Source organism: Coregonus lavaretus (assembly GCF_964263955.1).
Source record: "Coregonus lavaretus genome assembly, chromosome: 21".
NCBI classification, from domain to species: Eukaryota; Metazoa; Chordata; class Actinopteri; order Salmoniformes; family Salmonidae; genus Coregonus; species Coregonus lavaretus.
In genome coordinates this window covers 8,301,385-8,324,417 of record NC_140008.1, presented here as the reverse complement: position 1 = coordinate 8,324,417, position 23,033 = coordinate 8,301,385, and the positions used below count along the sequence as shown (strand labels likewise).

Here is a 23,033-nt window from a genome sequence, read left to right as displayed (position 1 = left end):
TCGAAATCCTTATATAGTAGACAAACCAGTTTAATATCTATAGTTTTACCAAACGGTTAAGTGATTAACCATTAAGCACAGTTGGATTAAGTGATGGTCAAATGTATTTAAACAAATGAGAAGAGAATCATATGAAAAGTATTGTGAACATTGCATTGTGAAAGGCATTTACTTTATATGAAAGGTATTTCTAGATGAAACACTGATTAGGTTTGGGGAAGAAGTTACTGTGTGATTGTGTGTGTTGTACTTAGTCAATTGAAAATGTGCTTCAAGTTTTTAAGAAATAAATAACAGCCTTTTTGATGATCTGTGATGGGTTTTGTACTAAGAGTTGTGAAATTTTACCACACATAGTAACAAGACAACACTGGGGAACAGGTTGTGTGGAGTCCAGTAACAGTGGAAATTGACCCCCTCCTCTCTCTGTGAGTTATCAGTGCTCAGTACAGGCAGAAGTTGGTAAGTATGAGACAATCTTTACTGAACTGATCGGGTCCATTGAGAGAATAATCACTGAGGTGAAAAGGTTGACTAGAGGCCAGGAGAAGACTGCAGTGAGACGGGCTGAAGGACTCCTGGAGCAACTGGAGCAGGAGATAGCTGAGCTGAGGAAGAGAAGCACTGAGCTGGAGCAGCTCTCACACACAGAGGATCACATCCATTTCCTCCAGATGACATCAAAATCAAATGTATTGGTCACATAAACATTGTTAGCAGATGTTATTGCGAGTGTAGCGAAATGCTTGTGCTTCTAGTTCCGACAGTGCAGCAATATCTAGCAAGTAATATCTAACAGTTCCACAATAAATACCCAATACACACAAATCTCAGTAAAGGAGTGCAATAAGAATATATAAATATATGGATGAGCAATGTCATTATCAGAGTGGCATAGGCTAAGATAAAATAGATAGTATAGAATACAGTATATACAGTTGAAGGCGGAAGTTTACATACACTTAGGTTGGAGTCATTAAAACTCATTTTTTCAACCACCACAAATTTCTTGTTAAACTATAATTTTGGCAAGTCGGTTAGGACATCTACTTTGTGCATGATACAAGTCATTTTTCCAACAATTTTTTTACAGACCGATTATTTCACTTATAATTCACTGTATCACAATTCCAGTGGGTCAGAAGTTTACATACACTAAGTTGACATTGCCTTTAAACAGCTTGGAAAATTCCAGAAAAAGATGTCATGGCTTTAGAAGCTTCTGATAGGCTAATTGACATCATTTGAGTCAATTGGAGGTGTACCTGTGCATCATGGGAAAATCAAAAGAAATCAGCCAAGACCTCAGAAAACTGAATTGTAGACCTCCACAAGTCTGGTTCATCCTTGGGAGCAATTTCCAAACTCCTGAAGGTACCACGTTCATCTGTACAAACAATAATACGCAAGTATAAACACCATGGGACCACTCAGCCGTCAAACCGCTCAGGAAGGAGATGCGTTCTGTCCCCTAGAGATGAACGTACTTTGGTGTGAAAAGTGCAAATAAATCCCAGAACAACAGCAAAGGACCTTGTGAAGATGCTGGAGGAAACAGGATCAAAAGTATCTATATCCACATTAAAACAAGTCCTATATCGACATAACCTGAAAGGCCTCTCAGCAAGAAAGAAGCCACTGTTCCAAAACCGCCATAAAAAAGCCAGACTACGGTTTGCAACTGCACATGGGAACAAAGATCGTACTTTTTGGAGAAATGTCCTCTGGTCTGATGAAACAAAAATAGAACTGTTTGGCCATAATGACCATCGTTATGTTTGGAGGAAAAAGGGGGTTGCTTGCAAGCCGAAGAACACCATCCCAACCGTGAAGCACGGGGGTGGCCGCATCATGTTGTGGGGGTGCTTTGCTGCAGGAGGGACTGGTGCACTTCACAAAATAGATGGGATCATGAGGAAGAAAAATTATGTGGATATATTGAAGCAACATCTCAAGACAGTCAGAAAGTTAAAGCTTGGTCGCAAATCGGTCTTCCAAATGGACAATGACCCCAAGCATACTTCCAAAGTTGTGGAAAAATGGCTTAAGGACAACAAAGTCAAGGTATAGGAGTGGCCATCACAAAGCCCTGACCTCAATCCTATAGAAAATGTGTGGGCAGAACTGAAAAAGCATGTGCCAGCAAGGTGGCCTACAAACCTGACTCAGTTACACCAGCTCTGTCAGGAGGAATGGGCCAAAATTCACCCAATTTATTGTGGGAAGCTTGTTGAAGGCTACCCGAAACGTTTGACCCAAGTTAAACAATTTAAAGGCAATGCTACCAAATCCTAATTGAGTGTATGTAAACTTCTGACCCACTGGGAATGTGATGAAAGAAATAAAAACTGAAATAAATCATTTTCTCTACAATTATTCTGACATTTCACATTCTTAAAATAAAGTGGTTATCCTAACTGACCTAAAACACGGCATTTTTACAAGGATTAAATGTCAGGAATTGTGAAAAACTGAGTTTAAATGTATTTGGCTAAGGTGTATGTAAACTTCCGACTTCAACTTTACATGTGAGATGGGTAATGCAAGATATGTAAACATTATTAAAGTGGCATTATTAAAGTGGCCAGTGTTTTTCAAGTCTGTATGCAGGCAGCAGCCTCTCTGTGCAAGTGATGGCTGTTTAACAGTCTGATGGCCTTGAGATAGAAGCTGTTTTTCAGTCTCTTGCTCCCAGCTTTGATGCACCTGTACTGACTTCGCCTTCTGGATGATAGCGGGGTGAACAGGCAGTGGCTCGGGTGGTAGTTGTCCTTGATGATATTTTTGGCCTTCCTGTGACATCGAGTGCTGTAGGTGTCCTGGAGGGCAGGTAGTTTGCCCCCGGTGATGCGTTGTGCAGACCGCACCACCCTCTGGTATATCACTTGGTCTATCAACAGTAGAATATGTCTCTCAAAGTGTCATATCTGGCCTTTCTCCCCATGTTAGTGGAATGTGTTTGAGCTTTGGAAGTCTTCATTTGTTCAACAGTTCTCTCATCTCTCCCTATAGGGTCTTAAGTCTCTCTATGACTCTTCTGAGCCTGTGTCCTCTCCCATCCTGCCTGCCAACTCACACCTCTCCTTTGACATTTTATCCTCCTGAACTGAAAGATCAACTGGACAAAATGTGAAGGAGATAGGAATGATGTCTAAAAATGCTAGGGAGTGCACACATATGAGCTCAAGATATGCTGTTTTTTAACCTCTATTAAAATATGTGCCATATTTCTCATGGAATGTAATCAACTTATTTGAGGTATATTGCTGAGCAGTTGTATATTTTTGCTTATTGTGTAATGTGTTTTAGTCTCAAAACACTAACACGTTCTTCTCTTAATATTCATTTACATTGAATTTTAAATTGTGACAGAATTCCAAATGTCTCCTGAGCTGAAGACCGAAGAGTTGTCCCTCTGTCAGTGATATTCAAACATCCTCTCAAAGACAACAAACATGTTCTTTCTTTTACTTATTGGGTTTTGTTGTTCATCAGTCAGACTTCCTCAAGCTGACATTGGATCTGAATACAGCTTATCCAGAACTCAGCCTGTCTGATGGAAACTGGAAGGTGACAGCCACTGATAAAGCTCAGCCCTATCCTGACTACTGGAGACAGGTGCTGTGTAGAGAGGGCCTGTCTGGAGTCTGCTACTGGGAGGTAGAGTGGAGCGGTGGATGGGTTGAAATAGTAGTGTCATATAAAGGGATCATCAGGAAAGGAAAGGTCCCAGAGTCTACATTTCTAGGTAACAGTCAGTCCTGGACTTTGGAGTGCTATCCCCCCATTGTAGGGTTTGGCACAATGGTAATAAAACAGAAATATCTGTCCCCTGGTCCTCCAGAGTAGGAGTGAACCAGGACCACAGGGCAGGAACTCTGTCCTTCTACAGCGTCTCTGACACAATGACCCTCCTCCACAGAGTCCAGACCACATTCACTCAGCCGCTCTATCCTGGGTTTGGGATTGGTACAAAATCATATCTCAATAATTACCAGTAGATAAAGATGATTTCAACCATTTCAGAAATATTGATGGAGAGATTCTGGGTTATTAACATTCTTCCAGTAGGCCTATGATCTGGTTCAATTCCCCTTCTTTAACATTCTTGTAAAGAAAAAATACATCTTTAGACATAGCACATTGTTTGTAGCCTGGTCCCAGATCTGTTAGTGCTCTTGCTAAACAGATGGCATGATAGCACATACAGACTGACACTCAGGCTTCAGACTTTTACTGTCTACCTGATCACCTCTTGGCTGTTGCAATCCTCTGTAAATGTGTCTCTTTTTCTCTTGAGGTAAACTGTAGTACTGGCAAACCAGTCAAATCAGAAACTGGGATCATTGTTGATCCATTTATGATCAGATGAGAATATTTAAATCACCCATGTACATGTATGAATCCAAACAATTCTGTATTCTGAATCAATGTGATCTTTCAAAATAAAAATCATCATGACATTGGAATTGCTCTGTTATTGAATTGATTGACACAATCAATCAGCTATTTCCAGTCATCTATGTACCAGTATATCCACAGGGGGAGGAAGTGCAGGGAGATGCCTCTGATATGACTGGGTGTCAGGTGGAAGGAGATCACAGAGCCTGGAACAGAGAAGAGAGGAAGACTGGGAAGAGAAAAAAGCATTCATTTGGTTCAAACGTCTCTTGTCTGTCTCTAATACACCAGTAGGGGGCATCCTAACCCTAGCTTCCAGAGTTCAGAATACTATCCTCCATGTTGGCAGTTGGTTCCAACACTCCACATTCTAACTTCATTCCAACTACATATGGTGTCCATTGACATTGTAAATCTCCAACCCAGTTTGTCTCTGTGTACGAACAGTGTAGCAGCAATAGGTGTGTCAGAAATACGTGCTGGCTCTCTGTCACTCCCAGGCGGGGGTGACGAGGGCCTCAGCCAGCCCCAGTAGGATGTACTGGGGAGCCAGCTGGAAGCAGGCCATGGAGGACATCTGGAGCACCTTCCCTGACAGGGCCTGCTCCGTCAGAGGATAGCCCTTCCTGTGGACCTCAGACAGGCCCGCTACCAGGACAGACTGGGCCGCACACGCATGACCCAGCACTGAGAGAGGAGAGGAGGGAGGGGAGAGAAACAGAGAGAGAGGAAGAGAGAGAGACATTAACATTGACTGGCTCATTGATGTGGATGGTATTTGTGCATGTGTGTGTCTGTGTGTCTGTCTGTGCCGTGTGTGTATCTGTGCCGTGTGTGTGTCTGTGTGTGTATGTGTCTGTGTGTGTGTGTGCTTACTGATGACTCTGGCGGGGGAGAAGGGTGTTTTTCTCCATGGACAGGTAGCAGGAGGTGACACACTCCATGAGAGGGGCCAGCAGCAGCAGAGGTAGGATGCTGATGACGTTCATGGCACCGATGGACAGGAGGAAGCTGTTCAGGTGCAGGTTAGAGTTCATGGTCTGAATGTAGTAACCTGATGGAATCTGTGGGAGAGGTCAGGGTAACAACAGATTCTAGGACAACTTTATGGAACATAAACAAACATTATAGATTTGCCTGTTTTATCTCCTTTGAAGCATGTCAGTGTAGAGCCCTGATGTTCTCCATTACATTGACCTGCCTGAGTGATGCAGGCTCGGTACAGTATCTGCAAGACGTACAGGGGAAAGAGCCTGGCCAGGACCTTGACGTTCTCCACATGCGTCTCACTGTAGCGCCCCCCGTTGTTCTCCTTGGCGCGGACCTGAAGATGAGGTTGAGGTTGTGTTACCTTTCTTGGACCTGAAGATGAGGTTGTTTTGGACCATACAGTCAGTAGCCAGGTTGTTGGCTACTGACTGCTGGATGTAGGTGATACCCAGAAACACTACCGTCCACTTCAGTTTCACCAGCCAGTAAAACCTGAGAGGACAACATAACAACCAGGGTTGAGGTGAAACTTTTTGGAATTAAATGCAGGCCCTGTGATCTCCACACTAATCCAGGTAGCCATAACCAAATCAGCTATTCACTGAGACACTATATATCAACACAGAGATGGGTAAAATATACTGTTCATCAAAAATGGATCTTGTTAAAAATATAAAATACTCTAAAGACTAATGTATCAAACTAAAATACAAAATACTTTTGTAGTTGTATGTAGATAAAATACAAATACATACAGGTAAATACATTTGCTAGTACACACCTTCACTACAACAACATTCTTTGTGACGGAAGAAAACAGCTTTTTACTTACTATGACTGAGATATGAGATTGTTTATCTACCTTAGTTGAATGTACTGATGGTAAGTCTCTGGATATACTGTGATATGATATTGTATATCTACCTTAGTTGAATGTACTGATGGTAAGTCTCTGGATATACTGTGATATGAGATTGTATATCTATCTTAGTTGAATGTACTGATGGTAAGTCTCTGTGTCACGTTCGTTTAAGGACGGGTCAAACCAAGGCGCAGCGTGAAATGCGTACATGTTTATTAAAATGATAAACACACGACAAAACAACGAAACATGAAGTCCTAAGGCTACACACAAAACAAGCCTCTAACACGGAACAAGATCCCACAACTAACGAGTGCCAATAGGCTGCCTAAGTATGATCCCCAATCAGAGACAACGAGCGACAGCTGCCTCTGATTGGGAATCACACCCGGCCAAACATAAATATACAACACCTAGACTGAAACATAGAAAACACAACATAGAATATTTACACCCTGACTCAACATATAAGAGTCCCCTGAGTCAGGATGTGACACTCTGGATATACTGTGATATGAGATTGTTTATCTACCTTAGTTGAATGTACTGATGGTAAGTCTCTGGATATACTGTGATATGAGATTGTATATCTACCTTAGTTGAATGCACTGATTGTAAGTCTCTGGATATACTGTGATATGAGATTGTTCATCTACCTTAGTTGAATGTACTGATGGTAAGTCTTGTTGGACATTTTTGGTTAACTACTCTGTCTCACTTAAGGGCAGACAACATAACAAACCAACTATATGAATTATGCATGTTGTAGAATGAAACACCTATATGCCATATATGCCTATGGGTTAAGAACCAATTAAAGGGTTAAAACAGAGCCACGATGAAATGGCTCTATAGGTATTTTTCTATTACATATATTATAATATGCTTAAACATGGTAGAGACATTTCTTTAGTGCAAATGCTGTGTTTCTGAGAAAGGATGGTTCCCTCTAGCTCCCTGCAGCTGGTCTGGGTGTGTAGTCAAGGACATGGGATGGAGATAAACTTCAGGAACAGATAGACCTGTATAGACCTGTATTGTTTCTCGTTGCTTCTGAGTAACCCGTCACACGGTTAAAACAAAGAACCTCAGAGTGCCACAGTTTTTCAGTTCGTACTGTCTTTTACTATCATCCAAGGGTGCAGCTGTGTGGAGATAGGAGTAGCAATGGAACTAACGTTATCACTTGTTTGTGCACTATGACCTGACACATAGCCTGACCCGATAGACATAGCCACATACAGTCACAAGAAGAAACCATAGTGGCTCAAGGTCCAGGGAGGATGGCTGTTAGGAATGTCTTAAATGTATATGGTTGAGAATGGGTTAGGGACCTGACATGTTTAAACCATATTTAAGTATTAATTGATATATTTTACAATGTGTTATGGGTTAGATGGGATGTTTTATGTGCATATGTATTTGTGGCTGGAGACTGTGTGCGCAGAGGGGGCCTATCTCTGAAACTGGTGAACTGGGACATGCTGCAGGAGTGTGTGCACTCCCTAACCTCAAGGCTTCTCCTGACTGACAAGAGATGGCTGTTATTTTTTGCATGAGAAAGCTTGGTCCGGCCACTATTGTCTTCAAATCTGAATACACAGGAGGAGGAGGAGTCAGAATTCACCACTATCAAAATATTGTGTTGAGAAATCAATATCAGTGGAGGACTGTACGGGTAGGCGTTGTTCTGTGGCTACCGCTTTAATACGGTGTTAGGGGACTGAACGGGCAGGATAACTATTTCTGTGGCAACCACTCTAATTACCATACTGAAGGTCTGAACAGGCAGAACATATAGGATTTATGTGGCTACCGCTTTAATACAGTGTTAGGGGACTGAACGGGCAGGAGAACTACTTCTGTGGCTACCGCTCTAATTACCATACTGAAGGTCTGAACAGGCAGAATATATAGAGGGGAGGCTACGCTACATAGGGAAAGCGCTAGCTGGAGTAGTAGTTCTGCTCATCCTATGGTGGTGATGCAATAATTAGACAGGGCCAATCAGGTAAAGAAGTAGGTCATCCTGAGTAGGTGATATAATAATTGGAAGTAGCGCTGGTCATCCGGAGTAGATAAACAGTTGTGAAATAGCCACCAGGGCTGCAATCAATAAGAGAAAGCGTTAGATAGAGTAGGTCTGCTCATCTCGTGCGGGTGAATGGTTTGTTTGAGCGGCTGTGGTTCATTCAGTTGTGATTTAAGTTGGATGTTTCATCTGTCTCGTTCAGGTTGCTCATTTGATCAGTGTGATCAATCTGTTTGATTCTATTGTTTTGTCTGACTCGTTTTGTACAAAACTGGTTGAGTTTGCGAAATCGACTCTTTCATCTTGGTCAACTGGTCTGACTCAATTCGTCCATTCAATTCATCGGGGTCACTCTGTTGGTCATCTGGTGTATTTGTTCAATTTGTCTGATTCATTTGTTCATCCTGCTGGTCATGCTGTCTGATTCATTTCGACGCGGGCACCTGCTCGTCTGTGTGGGTGATCAGAAAAAAAAACAAGAAATCCCGCAAATAATTGCCTTTTCTGTGTAAATCAGAAGAGGGACTATATTTGAGGTCACTTGAAGTTTCTGTCTCCGTGTCACGATCGTTGAGAGACGGGTCAGACCAAGGTGCAGCGTGGTATGCGAACATGTTTATTTTACAGCATAAACATACAAAAAACAACACAACAACGTGACGTGAAAGTCCTATGGGCTATACAACAACCAGCCTAACAGGAACAAGATCCCACAACTAAGGTAGGCAAACAGGCTACTTAAGTATTATCCCCAATCAGAGACAATGAGCGACAGCTGTCTCTGATTGGGAATCACATCCGGCCAAACATAGAAACACAACCTAGATCCTAAACATAGAGATACATCATATAGATTTCCACACCCTGACTCAACATACAAGAGTTCCATACGTCATGGCGTGACAGTACCCCCCCCCCCCCCAAAGGTGTGGACTCCGACCGCACAAACCTGACCTAACCGGGGAGGGTCCGGGTGGGCTTTCAGCCTCGGAGGTGGATCCGGCTCCGGTCGTGACAACCTCTCCCTCTCTGCCTCCCCGTTGCGCCCCTGGTCTGGACCTCGGCGTGATGCGTCCCCTCTCCTTCCTCCCACAATGCACCAAGCCCTGTCTGGACCCTGGTGTGGAAGACCCCGAACCTGGAGAGGGGCTGACGTCTGGGCCTGGATCGGCAATCCTCCCGCGATGCACCAAGCCCTGTCTGGACCCTGGTGTGGGAGGCCCCGACCCTGGAGAGGGGCTGACCTCTGGGTCTGAAGTGGAGCCACTGACCGGAGCTGAACTGGACCCCGGTGGAGCGGACTGCTCTGGCTCCAGAGTGGAACCGCTGACCGGAGCTGGACTGGAAACCGGTGGAGCGGACTTCTCTGGCTCCGGAATGGATCCGGTGACCGGAGCTGGACTGGACAACGGTGGAGCGGACTGCTCTGGCTCCGGAGTGAAGCAGCTGACAGGTGCTGGACCAGGCACCGGTGGAACGGGCACGGGCTGTGCCGGACTGGGAACACGCAACACTGGCCTGGGAACACGCACCACTGGCCTGGTGCGGGGAGCAGGTACAGGGCGTACCGGGCTGGTGACACGCACCACTAGCTTGGTGCGAGACACAGGCACGAGGTGTACTGGACTGGGAACTGTCGTTAGAGATCTCCGACTGTACCAGTCTTTTACTCTCCGCGCCCAGTCCTCCTCCAGTGAGGACTCCTCCTTGAGCCCCCACGAGTGCAGTGGTCGGGGCTGTTCTCTATCGATCCCCGAACACCCTTTTCGCCCCCCCCCCCCAACATTTTCTTGGGGCTGTCTCTCGGGCTTCCTCCTCGGCCGGTGCCTTCTGTGTTCCTCTCCTGCCTGGGCCTCCTCCTTCGCCCAGGGTCCTTTACCTGCCAAAATCTCCTCCCATGTCCAAAAACTCTTCCCCACCTGTGTCCAGGGTGTCTGCTGCTCCTGGGCACGCTGCTTGGTCCTCGTTTGGTGGGATCTTCTGTCACGATCGTTGAGAGACGGGTCAGACCAAGTGCAGCGTGGTATGCGAACATGTTTATTTTATAGAATAAACATACAAAAAACAACGTGACGTGAAAGTCCTATGGGCTATACAACAACCAGCCTAACAGGAACAAGATCCCACAACTTAGGTAGGCAAACAGGCTACTTAAGTATTATCCCCAATCAGAGACAACGAGCGACAGCTGTCTCTGATTGGGAATCACACCCGGCCAAACATAGAAACACAACCTAGATCCTAAACATAGAGATACATCACATGGATTTCCACACCCTGACTCAACATACAAGAGTTCCATACGTCAGGGCGTGACACTCTGGTGGGGAGAGGGCGTGCTCAATCTCGCATTAGGAAGAGAAGAACAAATGGATATGAGTGTGGAAGATTCACGTTACCAGGAGGGATATGATAAATCCTGTTGGAGGAACAGGTCACGTGTACCGGTGTGGTTGTATGACATCTACACATTGTATTTCGGCCATTATATTTGGAAAATTTAGAGGTGATGTAGGATTATGGTAAAACTGATTATAGTAAAATGATAAATGTGATAGGGTTAACATTCCAAATTTGGGCCCTGTTATAGAATAAAATATTCCTGCAGGATATACAAATAGTGATTAAGCGTGTTTGAGAACAACATTGTGTGAATGTGATATAAGAATGATATCAATGTGAAAAATAAGTTGCAATCTGAAGTTTGAATAATAATATAATATAATATGCCATTTAGCAGACGCTTTTATCCAAAGCGACTTACAGTCATGCGTGCATACATTTTTTTTTTTTTTTTTTTGTGTATGGGTGGTCCCGGGGATCGAACCCACTACCTTGGCGTTACAAGCGCTGTGCTCTACCAGCTGAGCTACAGAGGACCACGTGAATAGGACCAGAGGACCAATGTGAATAATAAGATATAGAAGTGTATGATAATTTGATATAAATTTGGACATTAAGCTTTGATATAATGTTATCTTGGGGTTCCATACAACACTGCCCATCATAGAATATCGCGGGATGGTATTGAGAGCGGGATGTTAGTTTAGGGAGTAGTGACCAGTCTATAAGATTTTGTTAGGATCATATGACTGAGGGGCAGGGTCCGGGTAGCTAAAGTTGTTGTTCCACTGGGAGTAGATTATGATAAGCTGATTGATAGTAAAGGAATTTCATTATGTTGCAAGGGAAAACATAATCCATTTGATTACATTTGTTAGATCTGTTTCCAAATCAATGAATGTAGATTTGACTCGTTGACTGCTAATTTATTCCTTTGAGCATGTGAGATCTTTGCAAAGAAACACTTGGACGACCTGTAAGGCTATTTTCTGGGAATTGTGTTATGTGCCAGATGTTAAGACTACAAACCATTGTAATTGGGATATTTGCGGGATTTACTTGTCATTTCAATAGGCATAAATTCTGCATTACAGACTAAAATCTGGGTTTCTGATTATAATTGAACTATGGCCATGGGTTGCTTAGATTGATAGAGCAGCCAGTGTTCATTTTGTGATGTAGACTGGACAATTTAGCAGGTTGCTTGGTTCAAATTGAAAGACTCACTTATTCAACATGAATAGCGGGACGATTTCGAGGTAGTCATTTTTTTGCGTTGCCTAATGGTTTGCTAGCTTAAACTACTGTGAATGGGGTTGTAATTTAAGACACTGAATTAAATATGGATATTAATTGAATGTATGCTTGTCAACTACAGCAAGTGTTTGTTTTGTTACCTGTAGCCTTATCAGAAAGGACAGTTACCTAAATCTACTGACTTCTAATAATAGGGGACTGGCAATTGGGATAGAGCTGTGGCCATGATCTTAATTGATAACAAAGGAAAGTTAGTTAATAGGGAAGTGAGAATTTCAAATTGGAATTGTTTGGGTAGACTGGAATGAAAATAATGCCTTCTAATAATGTGAATGCAAATACAGTGGGGAAAAAAAGTATTTAGTCAGCCACCAATTGTGCAAGTTCTCCCACTTAAAAAGATGAGAGAGGCCTGTAATTTTCATCATAGGTACACGTCAACTATGACAGACAAAATGAGAAAAGAAAATCCAGAAAATCACATTGTAGGATTTTTAATGAATTTATTTGCAAATTATGGTGGAAAATAAGTATTTGGTCAATAACAAAAGTTTCTCAATACTTTGTTATATACCCTTTGTTGGCAATGACACAGGTCAAATGTTTTCTGTAAGTCTTCACAAGGTTTTCACAAACTGTTGCTGGTATTTTGGCCCATTCCTCCATGCAGATCTCCTCTAGAGCAGTGATGTTTTGGGGCTGTCGCTGGGCAACACAGACTTTCAACTCCCTCCAAAGATTTTCTATGGGGTTGAGATCTGGAGACTGGCTGGGCCACTCCAGGACCTTGAAATGCTTCTTACGAAGCCACTCCTTCGTTGCCCGGGCGGTGTGTTTGGGATCATTGTCATGCTGAAAGACCCAGCCACGTTTCATCTTCAATGCCCTTGCTGATGGAAGGAGGTTTTCACTCAAAATCTCACGATACATGGCCCAATTCATTCTTTCCTTTACACGGATCAGTCGTCCTGGTCCCTTTGCAGAAAGACAGCCCCAAAGCATGATGTTTCCACCCCCATGCTTCACAGTAGGTATGGTGTTCTTTGGATGCAACTCAGCATTCTTTGTCCTCCAAACACGACGAGTTGAGTTTTTACCAAAAAGTTCTATTTTGGTTTCGTCTGACCATATGACATTCTCCCAATCCTCTTCTGGATCATCCAAATGCACTCTAGCAAACTTCAGATGGGCCTGGACATGTACTGGCTTAAGCAGGGGGACACGTCTGGCACTGCAGGATTTGAGTCCCTGGCGGCGTAGTGTGTTACTGATGGTAGGCTTTGTTACTTTGGTCCCAGCTCTCTGCAGGTCATTCACTAGGTCCCCCCGTGTGGTTCTGGGATTTTTGCTCACCGTTCTTGTGATCATTTTGACCCCACGGGGTGAGATCTTGCGTGGAGCCCCAGATCGAGGGAGATTATCAGTGGTCTTGTATGTCTTCCATTTCCTAATAATTGCTCCCACAGTTGATTTCTTCAAACCAAGCTGCTTACCTATTGCAGATTCAGTCTTTCCAGCCTGGTGCAGGTCTACAATTTTGTCCTTTGACAGCTCTTTGGTCTTGGCCATAGTGGAGTTTGGAGTGTGACTGTTTGAGGTTGTGGACAGGTGTCTTTTATACTGATAACAAGTTCAAACAGGTGCCATTAATACAGGTAACGAGTGGAGGACAGAGGAGCCTCTTAAAGAAGAAGTTACAGGTCTGTGAGAGCCAGAAATCTTGCTTGTTTGTAGGTGACCAAATACTTATTTTCCACCATAATTTGCAAATAAATTCATTAAAAATCCTACAATGTCATTTTCTGGATTTTCTTTTCTCAATTTGTCTGTCATAGTTGACGTGTACCTATGATGAAAATTACAGGCCTCTCTCATCTTTTTAAGTGGGAGAACTTGCACAATTGGTGGCTGACTAAATATTATCGGAAGGGGGCACAATCTAATGCGAAACAGCTATTACCTATGTCATTGATCCCGTAACGACACCAGGATAATAGAACCACAATTAGAAGTGTCTATAGTATTGAGAGAAGTTCAGTGGGTTATTCCAAAACGAGCAACAGTAATAAGGGAACAATTAGGGACAAGAAAAACAGGAAGGAAAATATTGTTGACCTTTCACCCTAACATAGACACTGAACCAAACATAAGGCTAACATCAGGTAGACCAAGAACACAGGGAATAGAGATGGCAGGAACACCAGTAGAAATAATAAAGAGAAGGTTCCCAGAGAATAAAGAAGAGATTGGAAAAATATCTGATAAATAAAAACCAGAAAAATAGCAACAAAATGGCCAAAGGAAGGGACGTTTGATGTGGCAGTGTGTGAGGAAATGGATACCATAATAAAGAACTATAAAACAGGAGAGAAAGGGGAGGAAAGAAAGAAGAAGAGAGAAAGAGAGAGACATTTTAAAAATGTTTTGGGAGGAAGGAAACAGTTGGAGGGAGAGCCAAAGCTAGAAGGATAATAATGGAAAAAGAGAAAGAACCAAAAAAGGCTGGTTTACCTACACCACCACCATACACACAAGGGGGGCAGTATCCTCAGGTCACAGGACTAGTCTCAATAACAGGGAATGTAGAGCTAGAAGTAGAAGGGAAGCAGCAGGCTTCCACCCCAAAAAGAGAAAAAGGATCACACTTAGACATAGACTGTTATGAGGGACTGAGGGGCATATTAACCAAACTGGAAAATGATGGGATAAATGAACAAGATTATGATGGGCAAAGTGAATGGGAGAATGCAAGTGATGAGGAAGGTGAAGAACTCAGACAGTGTGTTGACTCTGATCAAGAACAGGGTGAGACAGAGGGACTATCATCACCACAAGGAGCCACGGGAGGCAAAGCTATAGTAACAGAATTAGGTAAGGCACTGCAAGCCCATCTGGAAAAATCAAATTTAAGGAACAGAAGGACAATAAAAAATCCAGAAAAGCATGGAACCCAGTATCCCATTTTGGTAAAGGGGACACAGGTTCACTATGTGCCCTGGGGATCAAAGGACCTGGAAGGCCTAGTGACTGGACTGCCAAACATACAGGAAAATGGATTAGAACATTTGAAAAATAAACAATGGGGAAGCTACTGGCGGTGGGAGATTTGAAGGCATTGCTGGCCAGGGTGGTGGGAGTGGCCAAAATGGAGGACCTGTTGCAGGCGGGTGGTCTCATACAGGCGATGCGATGGAGTGGCCTTTGACAATTACAGGCCAGGACTATGGCACACTCTGAGAATAGAGTATCCGGCCAAAATAGACCCTAAGCACTGAGAGGGGAACCATTGGGGGATAAACAAAACCATGCAAGTTACTTGGAGGACCAGCTGAAGAGGTGGTGACAAGAAACAGAAAAAGACCCAGAGGGGGATCCACTGATGACAACACTGTTCAGGACCTCACTGATGGAGGCAATGTCAACGCCTGTCAGAAGCAGACCGGAAGATGTGATAGGACCAACGTCAAGGTCACGCAAGGAGTTCAGCGACCATATTATCCACGCAATGGAGAAATACAGGAGGGAAGAACGGAAACTGGCAAAGCAGGGGAGAGACATTCTGAGAAAACTGGGACAGATGCAGCTGGAAGAGCTGACAAGAAAGGACAAAAAGAAAACACAAGCTCCAGTGATTACTCCAGCACTGCCAGAAGAGGGCGCCATGGCACCTGTTCTCCAGGGAGGTCCACAACTACAGCCTCAACCACAAGGCCAAAGAGCTCCTGCCATACCAGTAGTGAATGTGTACACACAACAATCCCCTGGACAGTGGCAAAACAAAAATAATGGAAACCAACCCAGGAATCAAGGGCACTAATCACAGCAGCAGACATACCAAAATGGTGGACCAGGAAGACCACCAGGTGTCTGCTGGGGGGTGTCATCAATCAGGACATGTAAGAGGGAATTGTCCTACCAATCCATGGCTGCCTGGGCAACCATAACAGGGTAATTGGCAAGGAAATGGCCCTAGTTCGGATGCGTGGCAGCAGTTACAGACACAGGCTCCACATGGCCCAGTGAACCCGTGGGGAGGACCAAATCAGGGATACTAGGGATGCCCAGAGAATCCTAGATTGGAGGGTCAGCTAGTGGCAGTAACTATGCCGGCTGATGAAGAACCGATGCTGCAGGTTCAGGTGAATAATAGAGTATAATAGAGCCACACCAAAGATGATAGATACTGGAGCAACTTACTCATGTGTAAGTCCAAATTATGCCTCTCACCTCCCCATGTCAGGCAAATATGCAGTAGGTCAGGCATATGTCAGGCAAAGACAGTAGGATTTTCGGGACAAACACAGCTAATACCTATGACAGTTCCAGTAAAACTAGAAGCAGGAGGAAAAGTTACCTGCATATCTATATTAGTATCAGAACACACTCCAGTTAATCTATTAGGGAGAGATGAACTGTGTAGAATGGGCATCCAAATTAAATGCACATCAGAGGGACTAATAATAGATCAGGAAGGTGTACGTCCACAGATGATGATGGCTATGGACAAAACAGCAAATGTAAACTGGATAGGGAACATAGAATCACCAGAACAAAAGGTACTAAAGAAGTGGGGGAAATGTATCAGGGCTCAAGCTCCAGAAATGAAGTTACCAAAATTAGGCTATCATCGTACACTGCAATATGACCCATATCAAAATCATTTGCTAGAACAACTATGGCTGAGGAAGGCATGGGGTAAACCAGCCTCCATGAGATCGCAATATTTTATAATAGGGAAACAAGGGGCAGCAATGGAAGCACAAGATGCTCCAGGATCTGAAATCATACAGACCTGGTTTGAAATACCAGGAACAGAACCTCACATAACACTTTTAGTGGCTGAGGGATATCAGGCAAAATACCTAGGACCAATGATGAAGAAGGCTAAAAATACACAGTGGGTAGAAACAGAGAATCCATTAATTTTCCAGTCTGTTGACAAAAACCTCATTAAAGTCCTATGCTTTGCAGAACTGATGGGGGAACCACAGGAAGTGGAAATAACTGAGGAAAGACAGATGCCAGTAGAAACAAAACAAGAAAAGCTAAGGAAACAAATGAAAGTATGATCACAGAAGACTTATGGGCAAAACATGATACAGATGTGGGTTGGGTAAAATCAGCTAATCCAATTTGCATTAAAGTGAAGGCAGACACAAGACCCCCATGGAAACAGCAATACCCAATGAAACCTGAAGCAGAGGCAGGAATTCAAGCTACGATAGAGGGACTGATAGAATCAGGAGTATTGGTTAAAACTCAGAGTGACTGTAACACGACACTGCTACCAGTACTAAAGGCAGACAAACAGAAGTAGAGACTGGTCCATGACCTGAGAGCAGTGAATGAAGTAGTTTAAGACTACCAAGCAGAGGTGCCCAATCCACACACACTGTTAACAAACATTCCACCAGATGCAAAATGGTTCTCAGTGATAGACTTATGTGGAGCATTTTTTTGTGTACCTTTAGCAGAAGAAAGTAGACACTTGTTTGTGTTTACTTACAAAGGACAGCAATTGACATACATGATGGCTGATTAAGATTTACTATAGTAAAAGTTAACGAAATGTACACTTTCTTTTCCAGGAGAATGGGTGTTTCATTATCTCTCTTTAGAATGTTTCCCGAGTCTGTGGGCTGGGGGGAGTAGTTATTAAAATTCGGCAATTTTATAATTAGGCCGTAACAGGGAGCAGCCAAATTAAATAAGGCCTGGCCATTTGTTTGTTTTTGCCCTACGTTTCACCACACACAACAGCACACACAACCCACCTATTATGAATATTTGTTAGCTGTGTAGGTTTTATTTTTGATTTAGTGGATTTTTCACAGGTTAGAAATAAAGGGCACATAATTTATATTTTCTGAGTTGTCTATTGCCAGAGTTTTGGTTGCACACATGTAAATTCTCCTGATAAGAAATGTACTGAAAAAAAAAACAATGTAAACCTGGTACATCAAATGTTTGAAATGTTTGAAATATCGTTAAATAATATCTGAGGTAAAGGGGAGGAAAAGGGAAAGAGACACTCACTTAAATGGGGTTGAATGACCTCTGACCTCTGTTCTGACTTTCTGGTGAGGCCTGATCACCCTCACTAGAAAGCCTAGAGACATTGTGTGAGATTTAAATGTAGTATGTAAACACTAATGATTAGGAAGAAGTTTATAATTTAGCAATAGGCCTAGGTGTGATTCGGACCATGACAAGGACAGAGAGAGAGAGAGCTAGCCCTGAAAAAGGGACACCTGTCGCCAGTCAATTTTACTATTCCTTGAATTACCTTATGCGATACAATTAAGTTAAGATGTTATCAAGGGTTGTCGTCCTAATTTGATTTGTTATTTTGATTTAACAGGTAGTGTTGTTTTGTTTTTTGGGCGCATTAATCGCGATGTGAGCCATGTGTCCAAAGGGCAAATTACCGGTCCTCTGGGGTCTTTTGGTAAATATCTAAATGATATTAAGAATATGAGCAGTAGTAATGAATGGGTTTGATCATTGTGGAAGAGGGGAGGGAGTAAGGAAACTTAGAAAACAGGGTTTCTGGTCTCCATATATGCAAGCAACAGCAGATTTAAGATTGGCAGAATGTGAAACGTGCGAAAAACAATATCAGAAATGGAATAACAGCACCAATTGGACATATTCCAGTACCAGAAGGACCTTTTAGACACCTGGTAATAGACTATGTGGATATGATAAAACCAGTGAATGGGAAAAGGTATATGCTAGGGGTAATTGGCAGATTTAGCAGATGGGTAGAAGCAGTTCCATCTAAAACTCTAGGGGCAGCAACAGTAGTGAAATTCTTAGCGAGAGAAGTGATACCATGATTTGTGATTCTGACAGAAATCAGTTCAGACAATGATTCGGCATTTATGCAGAACACTGCGAAACTAGTAATGCAGCAGCTGCGCATAAAGCAAAGATTAGGATATGTGAGAGTACAAAGTTGAATTGGGTGGATGCCTTACCTCTGGCACTAAGGAGCTATTGCATGCAAGCTAACAGAATAACGCATCTAACACCGCATGAAATGCTTACGGTCGACCCATGCCAGTGCCGGTGCTTAGGGGACCATATGAGGGTCCGCCTCTAGAGCAATTGGAAAGGGAATTAGAAGGGTATATCAGGCAACTAACTGTTATACATTAAGTTATATACCAACAGGAGAGAAGCAGAGTTCTGGAACCAGAGGCGAATCCACCACGACCAGTGGTCCCGGGGCAGAAGGTCTACGTCAGGGTCTACAGAAGGAAGTGGAACGAACAGAGACGTGAGGGACCCGACACCGTCACCCAGGCTACACCAACTGTCGTAAGGGTCGAGGGGAGCTCAGCCTGGTATCATCTAAACCATTGCACCAGAGTACCGCATGGAAACCAACGATCGAGAGATGAGGAAGCTGAGGATGCCGAGACCTTAGTGACGGAAGAAGGTCTCGAGCCAAATGGACCCAACGCCGGCCCGGAGTTGTGGCCCAGAAGTAGATGGTCATTATCGGAAGAGAGCCCTGCCGGGCCCTCACAACAATGAGGACCACTTGACTGCCCTTATGGCAACCCAGAATGTCTGTATGGGGTAGTGGCAGGAGGAGGATGGGCTTGTCATGACTACAAGGACATGCAACAGCTGAAGAAAACTGGACTTGGAGATATCAATCTCCCAGACTTATATCCTGCTCCATATTACTTTAGTGGTGATAAAGAGTCTAAGCATTAATTAAGGAAAGTAGGTGAGGCAACATTAAAATGGATTTTGTTATTGGAACTAAGGGTCCCATATAGGACGCCTGGGGAAAACCTGGAATCCTAAAAAGATAGAATAGGCCTTTCTCATGTTTTCTCTATGTAGTATATGCATGTAACATAGGGTTTCCGGTTAGAAGTGTACATGGACATGTCTCTTAATCCCCTAAACAGGTTCTGCTTGGATTCAGAAAATGGTTGTTGGGGAGGTGTCCGAAATGGAGAGCAAGCATTACTAGACCTTGTAAAACATAAGGGACGATATTATGAAGAATAATATTATAAGGGATTTAGAATTTCAGGCATTGCTTATACAACTGCAAGATAACTGCCTTAAATAGATATTATGGTTAAAACAAAGCTGCATTCTTTTTTATGTGTTAGGATACTAGCACTCATATGTTAACATGTTAAGTAGCAACACTTACTGTTGAAGTCGGAAGTTTACATACACCTTAGCCAAACACATTTAAACTCTGTTTTTCACAATTCCTGACATTTAATCCTAGTAGAAATTCCCTGTCTTAGGTCAGTTAGGATCACCACTTTATTTTAAGAATGTGAAATGTCAGAATAATAGTACAGAGAATGATTTCTTTCAGCTTTTATTTCTTTCATCACATTCCTAGTGGGTCAGAAGTTTACATACACTCAATTAGTATTTGGTAGCATTGACTTTAAATTGTTTAACTTGGGTCAAACGTTTTGGGTAGCCTTCCACAAGCTTCCCACAATAAGTTGGGTGAATTTTGGCCCATTCCTCCTGACAGAGCTGGTGTAACTGAGTCAGGTTTTTAGGCCTCCTTGCTCGCACACACTTTTTCAGTTCTGCCCACAGATTTTCTATAGGATTGAGGTCAGGGCTTTATGATGGCCACTCCAATACCTTGACTTTGTTGTCCTTAAGCCATTTTGGCACAACTTTGGAAGTATACTTGGGGTCATTGTCCATTTGGAAGACCCATTTGCGACCAAGCTTTAACTTCCTGACTGATGTCTTGAGATGTTGCTTCAATATATCCACATAATTTTCCTTCCTCATGATGCCATCTATTTTGTGAAGTGCACCAGTCCCTCCTGCAGCAAAGCACCCCCACAGCATGATGCTGCCACCCCCGTGCTTAACGGTTGGAATGGTGTTCTTCGGCTTGCAAGCATCCCCCTTTTCCTCCAAACATAACGATGGTCATTATGGCCAAACAGTTCTATTTTTGTTTCATCAGACCAGAGGACATTTCTCCAAAAAGTACGATCTTTGTCCCCATGTGCAGTTGCAAAGCATAGTCTGGCTTTTTTATGGAGGTTTTGGAGCAGTGGCTTCTTCCTTGCTGAGCGGCCTTTCAGGTTATGTCGATATAGGACTCGTTTTACTGTGGATATAGATACTTTTGTACCTGTTTCCTCCAGCATCTTCACAAGGTCCTTTGCTGTTGTTCTGGGATTGATTAGCACTTTTCGCACCAAAGTACGTTCATCTCTACGAGACAGAACGCGTGTCCTTCCTGAGCGGTATGATGGCTGCGTGGTCCCATGGTGTTTATACTTGCATACTATTGTTTGTATAGATGAATGTGGTACCTTCAGGCGTTTGGAAATTGCTCCCAAGGATGAACCAGACTTGTGGAGGCTGATTTCTTTTGATTTTCCCATGATGTCAAGCAAAGAGGCACTGAGTTTGAAGGTAGGCCTTGAAATACATCCACAGGTACACCTCCAATTGACTCAAATGATGTCAATTAGCCTATCAGAAGCTTCTAAAGCCATAACAGCACAGTCAACTTAGTGTATGTAAACTTCTGACCCACTGGAATTGTGATACAGTGAATTATAAGTGAAATAATCTGTCTGTAAACAATTGTTGGAAAAATTACTTGTGTCATGCAGAAAGTAGATGTCCTAACCAACTTGCCAAAACTATAGTTTGTTAACAACAAATTTGTGGAGTGGTTGAAAAACGAGTTTTATGACTCCAACCTAAGTGTATGTAAATTTCCGACTTCAACTGTATATAGTTTATTTCAAGTAGAAACATTTATATTGTCTCTGTTTGAATAAGTAATGTTTTAAAAATATAACCTAAATGCAAGAATTGTGCCTTATATTATAAACATGTAGATTTTTATGTTAGTCACTGCATATCAATGCATTCATATATTCGTCATTATATACATTTGCGGTGTTTGTGTGTAATGATGTGGGACTTATTTAAGTCCCAAAGGGGGGATATGTTGAAAATGTTTGGTTAACTACTCTGTCTCACTTAAGGGCAAACAACATGAGAAAGCTTGGTCCGGCCCCTATTGTCTTCAATTCTGAATACACAGGAGGAGGAGAAGTTAGAATTCGCCACTATCATAAATTAAGAGAGTGGGCAGAGTGGTCAAAAGATGGAGATTTGGAGACAGTGGTGGGGGAACCAACGAGGGAGGGATTAAGGTCAAATGTATATAAAATGACTATATAAACTGAGAGATGGGAGGTGGAAAATCAGATGTTCTGCAGACCACCTCGGCTTTATCTAAATTGCAGTAAAGTCTATCTTAATTCTACAAAAACTCTGGAAACACTTTGGTTTTTATTAAAAATACAACAAAATGTTGTTGTTTTTTTTACAAATTACAGGTCTCAAAAGTATCTTGTTACAAATACATAGGATTTTAGTTCAGGCCAGTGAAATACAAATGACAAAATACTCAATTGAAATATGTATTTCAAATACGTATAACAGAGATACTGCCCATCTCTGTCTCCACATTATCTTCTGTAACATGTTGAAGGGAATGCCTGCTGTTGGAAGCGTACTCCACCCTAAAGCCACTCTCCAATTAGGGCCACATCCTAGTTAAGCAGTACACCTTGCTGCAGTCAACTCTCTATGCCCGTTTGGTGAGCCACCATGCGGCTGGTGGGTCTCCAACCAAGCCACTATCTCAAAGCCTATGGACCTTTTGATGAAGTCTTTTGATGTAGTTTTGATTGGTATGGTGGCCAAAGACATTTCAGTTATAGTTTTGACTTAAAGGGATACTTCAGGATTTTGGCAATGAAGCCCTATATTTACTTCCCCAGTCAGATGAACTTGTGGATAACATTTGTGGTGACAGAAATTGACTTAGGTCAAATGTAATTAAAAAGTAAGATGACATACAGTTAGTCTTAAAGGTACTAAACTTAGTTATTGTGTGAAGAAGATATAATGAAGATAACATTCTGCCAGTAAAACTTCATTAGAACAGTGTGTCACACAAGTTCCTCTTTCTGGTCCTCTGTCTAAACCAAATGTTCTAGGAGGAGTGCCAAAATAGCTTCTTGATGAGGGGCAGCATCCTGTTGTTGAGATAGAAGTTACAACAGCTCAGTAGTAGGGTTGAACACTAAGATGTGTCAGTTCTCA

At 42.8% G+C, this 23,033-nt stretch overlaps 1 pseudogene across 1 annotated transcript in view; it reads right to left on the bottom strand.

The window, feature by feature from the left end:
* Window positions 1-4,891: 4,891 nt before the first annotated feature.
* Window positions 4,892-23,033, bottom strand: part of LOC311148739 (solute carrier family 15 member 5-like) — a 90,976-nt pseudogene continuing 72,834 nt past the window's right edge. The window contains exons 3-4 of the transcript in view: window positions 5,278-5,465; window positions 4,892-5,088 (exon numbers count right to left, since the gene is read on the bottom strand). The product of the transcript in view is annotated as a solute carrier family 15 member 5-like (transcript). The remainder of the gene's footprint in view (window positions 5,089-5,277; window positions 5,466-23,033) is intronic.